The sequence below is a fragment of the Pseudophryne corroboree genome, chromosome 7 (assembly GCF_028390025.1).
Source record: "Pseudophryne corroboree isolate aPseCor3 chromosome 7, aPseCor3.hap2, whole genome shotgun sequence".
In the NCBI taxonomy this organism is placed as follows: Eukaryota; Metazoa; Chordata; class Amphibia; order Anura; family Myobatrachidae; genus Pseudophryne; species Pseudophryne corroboree.
In genome coordinates, this window is record NC_086450.1 from 329,443,071 (window position 1) to 329,460,618 (window position 17,548).

General features: G+C 40.5%; 1 protein-coding gene and 1 pseudogene across 3 annotated transcripts in view; one reads left to right on the plus strand and one right to left on the minus strand.

Annotated features, from left to right (window-relative positions):
• SHISA9 (shisa family member 9) overlaps nucleotides 1-17,548 on the minus strand; it is a 777,795-nt gene that overhangs the window by 220,459 nt on the left and 539,788 nt on the right. The window lies entirely within an intron of this gene.
• Nucleotides 397-514, plus strand: LOC134946417 (5S ribosomal RNA; annotated as a pseudogene).

Genomic DNA, 17,548 nt, shown 5'->3' on the forward strand with positions numbered 1-17,548 from the left:
GATATTTATTGTCAGTACTTTTCAGTGCCTCACACAATTATTTGCATACATTTTTTCTGAACCTTGCTCTGTTCATTATCTATCAGAAGACACACATCTTGCATACACATATATATTTCCACATTTTTTCCTACACATATACTGTATATATTTTTTTATATATATATATTTTTCATTTTTTTTTTATTTTTTTCATTTTTTTCACTTTTTTCATTTTTTCAATTTTTTTCAATCCTTTTCCAATTCTTTTTCCCACGTGTCTTTTTCTCACTATCTCCCAACTGCACTCATACACTCCTATCTGGAAATACCATTTCAGACCATTTTCTTTCATTAGATGTGAAGTACAGAAAGCAGAGTGTGGTTTCCCTATTCTATTATACCTCCTTCACATTGGCCCACGGCCATACTACCCTGAATACGCCCGATCTTGTCCGATCTCGGAAGCTAAGCAGGCATGGCCTGGTTAGTACTAGGAAGGGGAACCTCCTGAGAATACCAGGTGCAGTGGGCCTTTTTTCAAGGAAAATACCCATTCTCCACACTCTTGCTTCTGGAAAAACCTATTGAATCAATCTTTCCTCTAATTTATGTACAGTACAGATAGCAGCAGTGACCCTCCCCCCCATTCTTTCCATTTCATTCTCTTCCTTTCATCCCAACAACGGCCCACGGCCATACTACCCTGAATACGCCCGATCCTGTCCGATCTCGGAAGCTAAGCAGGCATGGCCTGGTCAGTATCCGGAAGGGTAACCTCCTGAGAATACCAGGTGCCCACCTTTTTTCCTAAAGGAAACCTTCAACATATCTAAATTAAAATTATTGTTCTTCTTACCTCTTTGGTACTCTAATCTTGAGATTAACATTGTAACCACGCCACCAGTCATACCTATATTTTGGGCATGCTCAGTGATGATCTTTTTGGATGCCTTTAATGCCGATTGGTACCACACGGCATCCATATATATATATATATATATATATATATACATATATAGATATATAACACATCATTTTCCTTCGATATTTTCACCTTTTTCAACTATCTTGTACCTCATATGTTAAAAAGGTCAACAAGTTCTTCATTAGTCAACATTTTTTCCATTATAGATATTTGTGTTATATTTTTTTTTACTTTCAAGAAATAATTAAAGGTTAAGTTTTATTCTAATTCTTTTCTCTACATATATTATATTGATCAGTACAAATGAGTGCTCCCAAACAAGGTTTTTTTGTCTTTTCTCTCCTTTCTTATTGTAGTTTATCCTACAAAATTCCTGGGAGCACCGCCAATCATTAGCAGTCCAAGAATTATTCGATAACTGCATATATATTGGTATTTCACTTCTAATCTTTATTCTCTATACTTTAGTACAATTGTCAGACTAGTGCGGTTCCACACTAAATACTTTCTTTCTCTCCTTCTCCCTGTCTCTATTTTCCTTTCCCTGTCTATGAGTCCCTGTCTCTCTCCCTCGCTTCTCTCTCTCCCCATCTCTCTCTCCCTCTCCCTGTCTCTCTCCTCGTCTCTTTCAGTCAGTCTATCTTCCTGTCTGTCTCTCTCCCTCGTCTCTCTCTCCCTGTCTCTCTGTCCCTTTCCCTGTCTATGTGTCCCTGTCTCTCTTCTTATCCCTGTATCTCTCCTTGTCTCTGCGTCTCTCTCTCCCTCGTCTCTCTCTCTCTCTCCCTTGTCTCTCCCCTTTTGTCTCTCTCTCTCCCTCGTCTCTCTCTCTCTTTCTCCCTTGTCTCTTTCTATATCCCTCATCTCTCTCTCTGCCTCGTCTCTCTCTTTCCCTCTCTGTATCTCTCCCTTTCCCTGTCTATTTGTCCCCTCTCCGTCTTCTCTCTTTTCCAGTCTCTATCTTCCCCCTGCTTCTGCGTCTCTCTTTCCCTCTCCATACGTCTCTCTGTCTCTCTCCCCATCTTTATCCGCTCCTGTCTATCTCCCTTTCTCTCGCTCTCTTCCTCTCCGTCTCCATCTCTCTTTCTCTGTGTCTCACACAGTGGGAAGGGGGACATGGCTCAGAAAAGGAGCAAGAGGGTGATATCCCTCACACAGGAGAAGTGTGTGTGTGTGTGTGTGTGTGTGTGTGTGTGTGTGTGTGTGTGTGTGTGTGTGTGTGTGTTTCGGGGGGTGCATGGCTCACACAGGGGAAGGGGGGTTATCACTCACACACAGGGCAAAGAGTTTGTAAAATACAATTTATTTTTCTGCAGGGGGGGGGGAGCACAACATTTATCTTTCCTCCAGGCAATTGAGATGAAGTTACGCCAGTGTGAGGAAGCATCATATTAGTCAAGGATAAAGGGAAGGAAACTCTTATGTGACAATAAAATTGTTCCTGAATAGACTATGGTATTATCCTAGACTGTGTATTCTCTTTATAAATCTGTAGTACATGAGTAAAGAGAATGGATTAGTTTTGAAGTGTCTATAACAAGATGATTAAAATGTTAAATAGCAAAAAAAAATTAATCTGACATTTTCAGCATGTTACCTGTTCAATTTGTTCATACAGTCACTATAGAATGGCAGAGAGATAGTCCATGAGGCAGCACAGAAGTCAGTGGTTAAACAATAAACTTCAATTAGGGGGAGAAAAACTGAGCAACTCAATTGTTACTCCATTTAGACGCCCGGCAGATGCAGGGATGATATTTCTTCCCGCAGCCTGAGGTGTAAGAAGAAATGTACACTAAGTCGTCACTTTGGCCACCCATACAGGAGTTTGGACGTCCAAGCTGAACTTTAGGCGGGTTTTGCCATTTCACGTGGCTGAACCCTGTCTGTTTGGGCATGAAATGCACGATATGCATGGTCCCCCAAACAATTGAATTGTGACAATTGTTTTGGCCAGGGGCGTTTCTAGAGAGGAGGAGGCCCATGTGCAGGCTGCAGCTGGGCCCCCTCCTCTCTAGCTGGCAGCACAGTGTAGACACTGGGCACTAGGGTCCCTAGGGTACCCTAGCGCTGTCCCAGAGTCTACAGCGCCTGCGCAGATCTTTGGAAAAATGGTGTGGTGGCCATTTTCCTAGTGACTTACCTACTGCACATGTGCGAAACACCGGGAAAATGGCGCAGCGCCATTTTCCCAGTGATTTCGGCAGCGCCGCTGCTGCATTGTGGGACTCTGGAGGGTAAGTATTTCTATAAATGGGTGCAGGGTATGTGGTGTGGACCCCCCTGGACCCCTGTGTGCCCGTGTGCACCGCACACACTGCACCCATTATAAGTACGTCAGCGTTTGGGCATTTAAACATTCCCAGTTAGACTGAAAAATTAGACATCTCAAACAGTTGAACTGGCATTTACATATGTGAGACAATCAATTGTAAAGAATTCCCCTACAAGTAACTCTAGTACAGATTAGAATTAAAGAGGCGAGTGAATAAAGGTGTTATGTTACGTTGAGAAGAAACTGAGATATTTAAAGATTATCAATTACTTAAGAATTGGACAAGAATTGGACATAGCACTTATTTCCACAAAATAAATCAGTAAATAGAATACCAAAATTTACAATAACATTTTACAATGATTCCTAGATCATAACACTTTCAGCCATTAAATTTTATTTTTTTCGAAAATTATTACATAACATCATTGACTCACCTCTCCAATTCTCTTTCTTTGTGTGGTGGTGCTACCAGTCACATGGTGACACATTGCAGTTGATTTTCATTGGCATTAGTGTCATTTCTGATTAGAAGCCATTGTCATTACTGTCACTACTGATTCGTCTGCCATTATCACCAATGCTAATCTTTCTGCTGTGACATTCATTAAATTGTTGTACTACTCTTCTGCATGCACAACTTTCTACTGGTGAACTCTAGATGTAGAACAAGGATCATCAAATACTTTTTTCCACAAAGAGGTGGTGGGTTGACTTGTTTAAAGGTAGTCCTTCAATCTATTCCTGTTCTATCAGTAATATTATTGAACAAACAATTTGGAAGAAAATATACAGTAGTGCACATTGTGCAGAGAAAGCCAATAAAGGCCAGGCAGCTTATTCAATGCAATCAACCGAAATCTGAGTATATATCACTTTGGACACTATTTATACCAGTTTTCTTTAGTAACGCATAATGTTGAAAAAAATACTATTTGATAAAAAAGCTTTCATGCAGATAGCAATCACACTGGAGTAATCTTAGATTGATTTTTTTATATGAAAAAAGTACATGCAGTATACAATTTAAAAATGCATTATATAAATAAAAAACATAAAGAAAAACAGCAAAGCCAAAAATTCCCAAGATCAAAGAGCACAAAATGCTTAAACTTTACCAAGGCCTCCCTCCACTAAAGATGCAATGCGTTTGTAGATGAGGTCTGCTTTTGGATTGGAAAGGGGTTTCTGGAGCCAACCTGCTACACCTTGCCAAGATCTAAAACCCAAAAGAGAAAACATGATTTGGGTGGAGGCAATGGCCCTCATTCCGAGTTGTTCGCTCGCAAGCTGCTTTTAGCAGCTTTGCACACGCTAAGCCGCCGCCTACTGGGAGTGAATCTTAGCTTATCAAAATTGCGAACGAAAGATTAGCAATATTGCGAATAGACACTTCTTAGCAGTTTCTGAGTAGCTCCACACTTACTCGGCATCTGCGATCAGTTCAGTCAGTTTCGTTCCTGGTTTGACGTCACAAACACACCCAGCGTTCGCCCAGACACTCCTCCGTTTCTCCAGACACTCCCGCGTTTTCCCAGAAACGGTAGCGTTTTTTCGCACACACCCATAAAACGGCCAGTTTCCGCCCAGAAACACCCACTTCCTGTCAATCACATTACGATCACCAGAACGAAGAAAAAACCTCGTAATGCCGTGAGTAAAATACCTAACTGCATAGCAAATTTACTTGGCGCAGTCGCACTGCGGACATTGCGCATGCGCATTAGCGACTAATCGCTCTGTTGCGAGAACAAAATAACGAGCGAACAACTCGGAATGACCCCCAATGTACTTAAGAAGAGGTGCAAAATAATATTACCGCTAATATTATTGTGAAACTAACCTACTGTAAAAATATTGTGAAATAATACCACACATTGGACTTTTATTTGAGGCAGGGGATTCATACCTATAAGTGGGAAGTGGGCATAGCCCATTTTATAGAGACCCAACAAACCCCCATAAAAGGGTGGGCAGACATACCATTAACTGTAATGATGTGTTATATTCTTTAAGACATACAGTAGAAAAATATATTAATATGATAAAGCTGTTAGTATATAGTGTGCTCTGTGCCTGTCTCCTTTTACAATAGGATCCTAGTGTGTTTTTTCCTAGTGCCAGTGTGTCTTGGAGGTGGAGTTTAGTGTATACTCTGATCCTCCATCTTAGTGACAGTGAGTGTAGAGCTGAGACTGGGAGCGGAACTCAGTGTGTGAACAGAGTGAGAGACTTACAGTTTTCTTGCATGCACCGCAGCTCTGGAGCTATCATAGCGCACCTTCTTCACCGCGGGAGTCAGACTGCATGGCCGTGCAGTCCTCCATCCCTTTACCACCGGAGACATCCCTTTCTGATATGCCGCAGCTACACAAACAGTCTGGTAAGTACCGCTACCATTGCTGTGTTACCTTGTCTGATATAAGAGGCCAAATTGCCTATACCAATAATACATCCAAGTCACCTGTGTGTTTACTGAATAAACCTGCATTACTGTTTAAACTCATTAAGTGTAGGGACTAATGTCACTGCACCAGGCACCACAATACTCTGTCAACAAAAACAAGGTGCAGCCTGCAGACCTTGTTTTGGACCCATGTGGCCTTTTTACTAATCTAGTACTGAATATATGATCAGTATTGGCAACCCTTTGTAGCTTTTTCTCTTTTTAAAGATATAGTTCTAAAAGTATACCATTAATGTGCCCCCACCCCCCTCCATGTAACAGACCCCCATCATACCTTCTTCAACTGGCGCCATCTTCCCAGTGGTAAATGGGAAGGAGGCACACATGCAAAAGATGGCAGTTGCTCTCGCACAGTGCCAGAGTTTTTGCTTTCACTGCGTGGCGCCATCTTGACACATATATCACTGACATGATGGCATCATAGCACACAAAACACTGGAGGGATTTGCTTGCCATACCACCGATGAGCATGCACTGGGCACGGGTGTGCATTGTGAGGCCTCCCTGGACTCAGGGGCCAATATAAATACCAATATGAGTGCAAGTAAAGCCACTACTTAAAATTCATCATAGTCTATGTATTACTGATGTGATCTATATACAGATGTAGCTATGTTCAGCTTTGCCACATTGCAGAATGCTGTGCCTGGCTGCGACTATTCATAGCCAGCGATCCTACATTAATTTCTATGGACGTGCATATGCACATGCACATTCTAGTCGCGGACTCACTGGTTGTGATAGCTATGCCATGATGCGTACGCATTGTGCAAAGCTGAGCGTGGCTACATCTATACATAAAACAATCGAGGTGTTAATGCTTAAGTAAATATGTTCATGTCTCCTGCTCTCAATGTTAGAAATGCAGTTTTTACTAATTCCCAGTGCTGTAGTAATTTATTACTCTTATATTCTATAGAAAATAAAACTCTCTAAGTTAATGATTCCTGACAGAGGGTTTTACTGCATGAGAAACATTGAGTGTAGAGTACTATAACCACAGATACAAACATCCAACATCCTAATATTCCTGTTAACCACCGGCATCTACAGTAAATCAGGTGAGCAGATTTAAAGTACTTGTTTAAAGTGTTACTATGTTGTGAACATATGACACCATTTTTTTTACTTCTCTTTTAATGTCTGCTGTTGTGCCTGGAAACACATTTCTTTGTCTTCATCTTGTTGAGGCACAGGGAATTAACGTGACTTTGATTTTAAAAAACTGGATTGATGGAGGAAACTGGCATTTATGCTGATACTACTTTAGAGCTGAAGAGCTTATAACAGGTAGGAATTAAAACATGAAACCCAAAGATTTTGGAGAAAACTTTAGATATTTTGTGTTTTATGCCAGTCTTGAAATCCACACAATACACTATCTATGCCAAATTGAGTCAATAATAGCTTGCCTCGCAAGAGCCGTAGGCAACTTCCCCTGTTAGCTGACAGGTGGCAGCTGCAATAATATGCTGATCTAATTTGTTTTGAGGTGGACAGAAAACTGAGTGGGAGGAAGTACTTGGTAGAAAGTGGTACATCTATCTGTTGAACTTTAACTGTAAGATCTTTGATGACCAGCCAGGAGTTTGAGAGCCTCAAGCAGACCCAACTGATGTGTAAGAATAGACCCGAGGTAGAACCACATTTTCCAAATCTATCAGACACATCTGGAATAATTTTAGTAAGTCTCAAAGAAACAAAACAGTAGACCAGCTTCTAGGCGTTCGCCTTAATATTATATCATTACAGCCAGGCTCTGTGGTTTCCCTAATCCTAGCAATTAGTGATTTCTCTAATACTAGCAATTTGGGATTGAACAAACTTTACGGGGGGAAGGGGGGGGGGAGGGTAATAGGGTGTGAGAATTAGGAAGTGAGAGATTTTGTGAGAATTCTCCTGGTTTTTTTAAGTGGTGATCATTTAATTGGCAAAATCAACCTGGTTTTGCCATGTAAATGATTGCCACTTTAAGAAAAACAAGAGAACTCTCACAAAATCTCTCACTTCCTGATTCTCATACCCTATTACATTCCCCACTACATGTTACAGATATGTCCTCATACATCTTTGCAGCAGTCATGTCACGCAGACCCTCTTGACACGCCAGGTTGTGTCAGAATTTACTAGCGCTGGGAATCTTTTTTGATGAAATCTCGTCTTAGTCGCAACTCAGGGCCTGATTCAGCATGGACTGCAAAAGCAAAATCTTTCTCTAATGAGTAAAACCATGTGCAGTGCAGATGGGGCAGATATAACATGTGCAGAGATAGTTGTGTGAGGTGTGTTCTAACTGAAATCTAAATTGCAGTATAAAAATAAATCAGCCAGTATTTACCCTAAACAGAAACAAAATAACCCACCCAAATCTAACTCTCTCTGCACATGTTACATCTGCCCCACCTGCAGTGCACATGGTTTTGCCCATTAGAGAAAGATTTTGCTTTTGGGATCCATGCTGAATCAGGCCCTCCATGTGACTAGGACGCCCTGATTAATTTGCTATATTATATTTGTATATCTGTCTGTGACTGAGTCTCTCAATCTGTACACAAAGTGCTACAATGTAGCAGCCGCATCTTTTTTCCAATACAAGTTCTGTTCTCCTTATACAGACTCACACACAATATACAAGTGTCATATATCAAATTAATCAGCACAGTATCCTTGTGCGCCTTAGCCGCATTGTGGAAACATAAGATGCCCGACATTAGCAGAGTTACACAGGACCTGATGGCTCGCTCACTCTAGGCATCTCGCGCTGCATGGCGTATTGAGGCTAGATTTATGAGGACACATCTGTACCTCCACCTCTTGTCCAGCCTTTGATCACAGTGGACATGAATGTAGCTGCCATATAGTTTAACACTTGTACAGTCCTTTGTTTTCTTTCTAGATATTCGATCACAATTCAATATTACCATTAAATATTTCTGTGAGAAATAGGAGTGTAGATCCTCCGGCAGGTGCGCACTAGCAGAGCAGCTTAGTTACGTACAATGGTGACTCAGAGGTAACTCCCTAAAGAAAACCTCCACCCTATTAGATAGGATCAGTGCAAAAGAAAAAAGGTACCAGTACGTGCAACCAGGCGCATCACAGGGGGAACTTCTTGGAGTCAAAAGCTTGCTGAACTCAAAGGTCCGTTCCCGCAGGGTTTGAATATTATCCCAAATCAAAAAGATATGAAAGGTGCATATAGTGAAGCACAGCTAAGAAATGTAAAATGTTCATATACTAGGAAAACATTTATTACAATACAATCACAACAAATTCTTTAAAAAATAGCAGCCTCTGAATAAAAACATGAGGTAGATTCACAATAGCAGCAAATGGCAATGGTCACATGTACATCCCCAATGGAAGGTATAGGCAATGGGTGTATAAACACAAATGGCAATGTGTGACCACAAAGGATCTGTCCATACAGGGAGTCCAATCTAAGTAATTACCGGAGAAAGGTTCTCATGAGCGTTTGGGTGGAAATATCCCGCGGCAACCGCAGCGCCTTCTCCCCTTCTCGTCCGGTATCCATTCCAGGACCACAGGGAGAACCTTGACTGTACACCGGACGAGAAGGGGAGAAGGCGCTGCGGTTGCCGCGGGATATTTCTACCCAAACGCTCATGAGAACCTTCCTCCGGTAATTACTTAGATTGGACTCCCTGTATGGACAGATCCTTTGTGGTCACACATTGCTATTTGTGTTTATACACCCATTGCCTATACCTTCCATTGGGGATGTACATGTGACCATTGCCATTTGCTGCTATTGTGAATCTACCTCATGTTTTTATTCAGAGGCTGATATTTTTTAAAGATTTTGTTGTGATTGTATTTTAATAAATGTTTTCCTAGTATATGAACATTTTACATTTCTTAGCTGTGCTTCACTATATGCACCTTTCATATCTTTTTGATTTGGGATAATATTCAAACCCTGCGGGAACGGACCTTTGAGTTCAGCAAGCTTTTGACTCCAAGAAGTTCCCCCTGTTATGCGCCTGGTTGCACGTACTGGTACCTTTTTTCTTTTGCATTAAATATTTCTGTTCATATTTGCTATTTATAGACTTTCACAATCAATAAAATAACTTCTTCAACCTTCAAATCTTATAAGTTAATGGAGGGGGTGTGACAAATGTACAAATCAGAGATTTTGTCCTTGCACATCGCCAGCAGACGAAGCACCAAACAAATTCTTCTTTATGGGGTATTGTAAATCGCCTTCAATGTCCATCGGTTTATTTGTGGGGTTTTGCCCAAACTGCAGTAAAACTGCCACATCTATCTGGCTAATCAGAAGGTGATGAGACACAATACACTTATAATGATACTATTTTGTTAATATATTTAGTGGGGAAAAATATTGTTTCAGTTTATTAAGAGAGAGCAATGTTATTTCTTATATTACAGGGGTAATATTATTTGACTATTAGTTGTCATTTAAAAAATGTTTCTATGATGGGGCAACATTATTTTATGGCTATATAAATGGTGGCCACATAAAAAAAATAATAATGTTGCCTCTCATCATAAAAACATTTTTAAAGTGTAAACACCCAGTTATAAATCCACCGCTTAGTAAATGTAGTGTTTATATACAGTACTTCTAATGGGAAAAAAATGTATGGTGCTTCAATGTTCTTTTCTATTCTAAAGTCTGGATTCTTTTTGGGTTTACAATGGTTTGGGCTTTAGTCAAAAAATGGGATGCAATCTCAACATCTGATCTAAAATTATCTGGATTCAGTCTAGGATGCTAGGGATTAGGGAGCGCCCAGCGCCGATAACACGCTTCTGTATCTGAACAAAGACCTTATACTTACAATGAATACAACTGGCCCACCAGGATGTTTCACTGCATGAGGGTCCGGGCCTATCCCTTCCTTCACCCCCAAGTCCTCCCCAAACAAGCACAATGCAAAATGATACCCAACAATCGTTGCTGACATCAACGAATGATGTCTAGACATGGCCAGTGGCAGCAAAGAGAAGCCTCTCATTCTCAAGGTGCATTATAGCACTGCATGGGGAAAGTGAAAACAGGTTGGGAAGACAATGGCCTCAACAGCCAAACAGCTAGAGAAGATCATGTGACTCTCAGAATTCCATGAATGATTTGGAGGGGGTATGTTAATTATTAATTTGCTCCACGTTGGCAAATAATATGGAGTTACCATGTATAAACGTAATGATGGGATTAACAGAAATTCAGGTCTGTGTAGGACACATTTCATCACAATGGCCATCAGTAAATAAAAAAGTAAGCTATAGCAAATAAAAAGTTACCTAAGTTAACATATAGCAATATTATAATTATTAAAATATTAAAATGATAGTATTGAACTGAATGTATTTGTATAAATGTAATAAATGAAAAGTTAATTAAAAGTATTCAGAGAAAATTTTCATCACCATATTTCATATACTGGTAGCTGAAAAGGTTCCAAAGCCTTCACCATTCACTAAAGCTATTACAGATAGCCAACAATATTTCAAAGTACAGTATAAAATTGACACAATAAAGCACAATCAACGACATTAACTAAAAATACATTATCTTTATCCTTATGCCAGGATCCCGGCGTTGGTATGGTGACTGGGACACATATCAACCTGGGGGTTGCCATATAGTAGAGAAAATCTTGTGGTAGTTGGAAATATCACTGATGCTATAGGGATATTATTATTATTATTATTATTATTATTATTATTATTATTATTATTATTGTTGTTGTTTACAGCGCCAACACTTTCACAGTTATACATAGAATATTTGCAAATCACATCAGATCCTGCCCCATTGGAAATGAAAGTCCAAATTCCCTAACATACTGTACATGCACACATACATACTAGTATTAATTTTAGTCAACAGCCAATTAACCTACCAGTATGTTCAATATGTTTATGAGGTGATGAATGCAACTGGCGCATCTGGAGAAAATGACACACATACAGGGTCCTGGTTGGAAACACAATTCAAAGGTACACACTGTGTGGAGAGTGGGATGTATTAGCCAAGGGCAACTGGAAACCTTTATCAGGCCCTTTGCAATCCCACTGGTAAAAGTGCACAAAAAAAAAAAAAACTTGATAACTGAAGATTAGTAAATAATATACCTCCTAGCGTCCAAGCTACTGTACAGTATATATCTAGAACTGAAAAAAGCTAGCTCAGAACTTCGCAAACTGGTGTGGGAAACGGATCATGTACAAAATTCTATATAAACCTGAGAGTTTAAGAGAAATCTGCTAGGGACAGAAAGTGTAAAAAAAAGGCAATTTACTGTATCCCAGGGATAATGTAACTACGTATATTATATATAGTTGCACAAAGAAAATCTTTCACCCAAATGAATCAAGAAAAATGCTTTGGTACAGCTGAATTACAATCAGCTCCCTAGTAATACTGGATGGCATTAGTAATAACCCTTTCAGTCATAAATCTTGGGTCTGAGCAAGGTTAATGATCACCAGTTCAAACTCTGTTACAGCTGTTCAAACCGTATGTTGAACCTAGGTTAACCCTGGGTTGTCGCCTTTCACACTGCTTCCGAGTCTGTCCTACATAATAGGCATAAGTCATTAAAAGTGGACTTTACAGATTCATAAAGATGACCCTTTCCCCTCTTTCACAACTTAGTGTGTCCAACTCGGACCCATGAATAACCCTGGTTGCACCAATTTATAACCTGGGTTTACCCAGCTCTTTGATCAATGCTCAGTGTGAAAGGAGTATTAGACCAGTTTTATTAATTCGCCATCAAGCCTTCATGGCCGGTTCAGGAACTTGAAGCCCAGCTTCAGAATTTCAATTCTTATTTTAGTAAAGAAATGGGGGGGATGAATAATACAATAATAAAAAAAGCATTTTTTTCCCCAGTAATTCTGTCTATGATGTTATTAGGGGTGTGGGGCTACATGGTTTGCTGCAATTTGTCTTAAATGGGCTCTCCCTATACATGGACGTAACTTTCTCAAGCAGGGATGGCATAGTAACTAGTTAACAGGCCTTCCAAATAACGGGACATCATAACAGTAATGTCTGCGACGACGGCTGTGCACGCAGGAATGGAGCAACATTTGAATTGCTCCTTCGGGTGCCATCTAGTGGTGCGCACAGCAGTTGAATTCCCCCATAGAGGTGAGGAGCAGTGTTAGTCTTTTATTATATAGGATAATAAATAGGCAGGTATATGAGAAACTATGTAAGAAATAAAAAAGAAAAATCTATTCATTTTATGAAGGAAATTCTAGTCACCCATTAATAACTGTACACATTAATTACCAGAGAGCTAGTCTGCCAGTCATTTTTCAGCCTACTTGTCCAATTATGTACATTTCACTTACATGTCATAAAAATAAAACCAGCGATAATTAATTTAATGACAATAATTTTATAATGTATAATTAATGAAGGGGGTATTGTTTAGGAAAAATACATCAATTTGAAAATGATAGTAAAACAATGTTACTAACATGTCTAATTAAAAACTATATATGACTGTTATCGCTAACAAGGTTTAGAATTCAGATCTAAAAAAAGCAAAATAGGCAACTGAAGATTTCTTCAGGTTTTTCCAGCAGATTTTGGCCTTCCTATTCTTCCATGCTGAATTCTCAACTTCACAATAATCGCACCACTAACCAAACTGACACCCAGTTACAGCTCTATTTATATAACTGATAAATCCTACAAACTGTAGAATGCAAACAAATATTGGGGGTCATTCCGAGTTGTTCGCTCGTTGCCGATTTTCGCTATACTGCGATTAGTCGCTTACTGCGCATGCGCAAGGTTCGCACAGCGCATGCGCTTAGTTATTTTACACAAAAGTTAGGTATTTTACTCACGGCATAACGAAGATTTTTCATCGTTCTGGTGATCGTAGTGTGATTGACAGGAAGTGGGTGTTTCTGGGCGGAAACTGACCGTTTTCTGGGAGTGTGCGAAAAAAACGCTGGCGTTTCTGGGAAAAATGCGGGAGTGTCTGAAGAAACGGGGGAGTGTCTGGGCGAACGCTGGGTGTGTTTGTGACGTCAAACCAGGAACGAAACAGCCTGAGCTGATCGCAATGTAGGAGTAAGTCTGGAGCTACTCAGAAACTGCTAAGAAATTTCTGTTCGCAATTCTGCTATTTTTTCGTTCGCTTTTCTGCTAAGCTAAGATACACTCCCAGAGGGCGGCGGCTTAGCGTGTGCAATGCTGCTAAAAGCAGCTAGCGAGTGAACAACTCGGAATGAGGGCCATTGTGCGGTGTGGATTGCCATTCTGAGGAAAGGAAAATATGCTTGTATTTGACTGTCATTGTCACAGGGACTGCATCTTCTGGACACTGCTGCACTGTGTAGTCCCGTAGTGCGGGTGGGCCAGACAACAAGTGGGGGCAGTGCTGACAAGAGGTGGAAGGCAGTAGGAGTGGAAGTGGGCCCCCCCTGTCTTAACTGCTTGGGCCTCATGTTTTACTTGCACCCACCTCCGAATCAGGCCTATTGTTGTTGACCTTCAATTGGCAATATTAGGAATCCCACTAATAAATGTTTTACTTATTCCCTTATAAGTTTAACATAATAATTATCAATTTATTTATATTATAAATATATTAATGTATTATTTATTCATATTTATTAGTAGTATTTGAAGTCATATCGGCTCTGCGCAGATAGTGACTGGGATACGCCTATTTTAATATTTTGAAAAAACAAAAACAAATATTATAGTACTAACTAGTTACCAGCCTGTCAAAATGCTGGAACAACATAACAGTAATGTCAGCGCCGGCAGCTGTGCGAGCCCAAATGGACCAACACTCATGGGGCGCCATCTAGTGGCTACCGGCGTACAAAACACTTCAATTCCCCCCATAGAAGTGAAGAGCAGCATTAGCCTTTTGTTATACAGGTTGAGTATCCCATATCCAAATATTCAGAAATACGTAATATTCCAAAATACGTAATTTTTTGAGTGAGATAGAGATTTTCTGATGGCTCATTATGCACAAACTTTGTTTAATACACAAATTTATTAAAAATATTGTATTAAATGACCTTCAGTCTGTGTGTATAAGGTGTATATGATACATAAATGTATTCTGTGCTTAGACTTGGGTCCCATCGCCATGATATCTCATTATGGTATGCAATTATTCCAAAATACAGAAAAATCCGATAACCAAAATACCTCTGGTCCCAAGCATTTTGGATATGGGATACTCAACCTGTATAGTGATAGAGTGGAAGCCGTGTCTTAACTAACATGACTCCATTTTGTGTTCAGTTGAACTGAAACAGGCATATGAAAAAATTCTTGTTTTTAAAAGAAGGTTAGATTTTAGTCAGTAATGTACTCATGCACCATAACGCCTTTAATTAATTAGCATGTTTTACTTTAGTTAGAGCTACAAGATATATATTTACATTAGAGATAAGATTATGTGAAAAAATGTAGACTCATATTTTGTAGCTGTTCAATGTCAAATATATCTTAATTCAAGGCCAATGAATATATTTCTCTGTCGACTATAAATAATGACACCCTATCAATTAGCATGAGTTATGCTTTTTAGAAAAATGTATTTTTTAGGTTTATTAAATACATTTTAGTCAATATTAATAAGTGATATCTAATACTGCCCTCTATTGCTGTGATTTTTCTAATATATATGTAATACACGCATGAGCAGTTTGAAATCAAATAAGAAACAAAAAACTTACATAACCCTTTGTACACAATAAAGCAGACCAGAGTGAATCTGAAAACACACAAAGCTTGTCGTGTTAATTCACCCTCTGTAACCACATACTGTATGTATGCTGATCTGAATGACTGACATTGGTGCTGTACTTTGGTGAATTGGGGAGGTGACAGAATCACCACCTTCATCAATACGATTCTGCTAGTTAACTCAGTGCTATGAGAATCCTGAACAGTTAGGTAAAACTAGTCATACACAGAAAGATTAAGCAGACGATCTGACCGATAGGTATGGCAAGCTGAGCTAAACTGCAATCCGATGAACAATGCGGAATGCCGGCAGGGGGGCGAGCGCAGCGAAGCGCCTTGCGGCCTCACTGCGCTCGCCACGCTGCTACACCCATAGAATGGGATTCACCTACCTCGACAGTATACCGGCGGGGGTATTGTGGCCCTGTAGGGAACCCAGCGGTGGTATTGTGACAGCCGGGATCCCGACTATCGGTATGCTGACTGCATACCGTTCTGAATGATCAAACATGTTTGAAAATAAAAACCAATGACCATTTTTCTTTCATTTGCCAGCACTGGACAATTGTATCATTCATGTACATACAGTAGACTAAAGGAAAATCCTAAAGAACAGAGGCAAACAGACAGGTTTAGATTGATTGTTGTTCATTGTACGGCTAGGAGCGCAACAGATATTTTTCAGTACTGCTGATGATACTATGCACTATGTACATGAAAAAAAACCCTGATTGTTTCTTTGCGCCGTCCACCTGAGAGAAAGCCTAGAAAATAACATGTATAGCTGCACACTGAGCTATACTTACCGGCGATTTCCATCCTTCTACATCCTGACAGTATCTCTTTAGTAAGTGCAATATATAAAATAATGCTAGTCACATTTGAAAATATGGCTTAAAATTCAGAGGGAAGCACAGGATTTCTAGAAAATCAAGCATTTGTAACCAAAGGTTAAGCAATACATTTTCATGCGTATAAATAATCATACAATACACAAAAAATTAAACAAATAGATAATTGAACCTTTTTCCTGTTCATTTCAGTGCACTCTGTAAGTTAGTCACCAAACTCACTTTTCTCCTCTAAGCTCTTTCTTTTCTAACCCTAGCTCATTTACTAAACCCATTTGACGTAGCATGAATTTCTCCCCCAACGTCTACACACTAGTCTTCTCTATCAGATCACACACCGTGCAATCCACTCAGAGAAGATTGAAGTACTGTACATACAGCAGCTTCTCTGATTGGTCTGCATGTTGCAGTACTGTATCGGCTGGCTACATGGACACACGCCTGTCATTATCAAGGCACTATGGGGGCGATTCATAGATGGACACAGCAGCACATCTGTACGCATCAGCTGCATTCATCTGGTCTGTGTATGCACATTGGCCGTGCATGTGACCCTTTTCCTCTAACTCTTTTTCTTGCGGCCGCATCCTGAAGGGATGGGGCCGCAAGGTGATTGACAGCAAAGGACGTTCAGGGTGCAGCATTTCGTTGGTGTGGAGGCCAAAACGGGGGCGTGTTGCAAGCATTTTCGGAGAGGCTGCGTGATGTCACACGCAGCCGCTCTGATAAAAAAATGTTTTCAGACCACCTGCCAGCACAGCCAGGCTGCGCAGGCAGGGGTCGACCTTAAATCGATGCATTCGCCATTAAATTGCGGGCTCACCGTGAGGTGGCGCCACATATACTGGATGGCTTTTCCCTGTGCTGGGCGGCCCCCAGCATATGAGGAAATGGACGCAGATCTTGCTGCAGATGCAACGATCTGCATCCATCTCTGAATAACCCCCTTTCTCTAACGTCCTTGAGGATGCTGGGACTCCGTAAGGACCATGGGGAATAGACGGGCTCCGCAGGAGATAGGGCACTTTAAGAAAGCTTTGTATTCTGGGTGTGCACTGGCTCCTCCCTCTATGCCCCTCCTCCAGACCTCAGTTTTTACACTGTGCCCAGAGGGAAATGGGTGCACTGCAGGGAGCTCCCCTGAGTTCTCTACCTAGAAAGCATTTTTGTTTGGATTTTTTCTATATTTTTACAGGGAGCACTGCTGGCAACAGGCTCCCTGCATCGAGGGACTGAGGAGAGAGGGGCAGACCTACTTAAATGATAGGCTCTGCTTCCTCGGCTACTGGACACCATTAGCTCCAGAGGGGGTGAACACAGG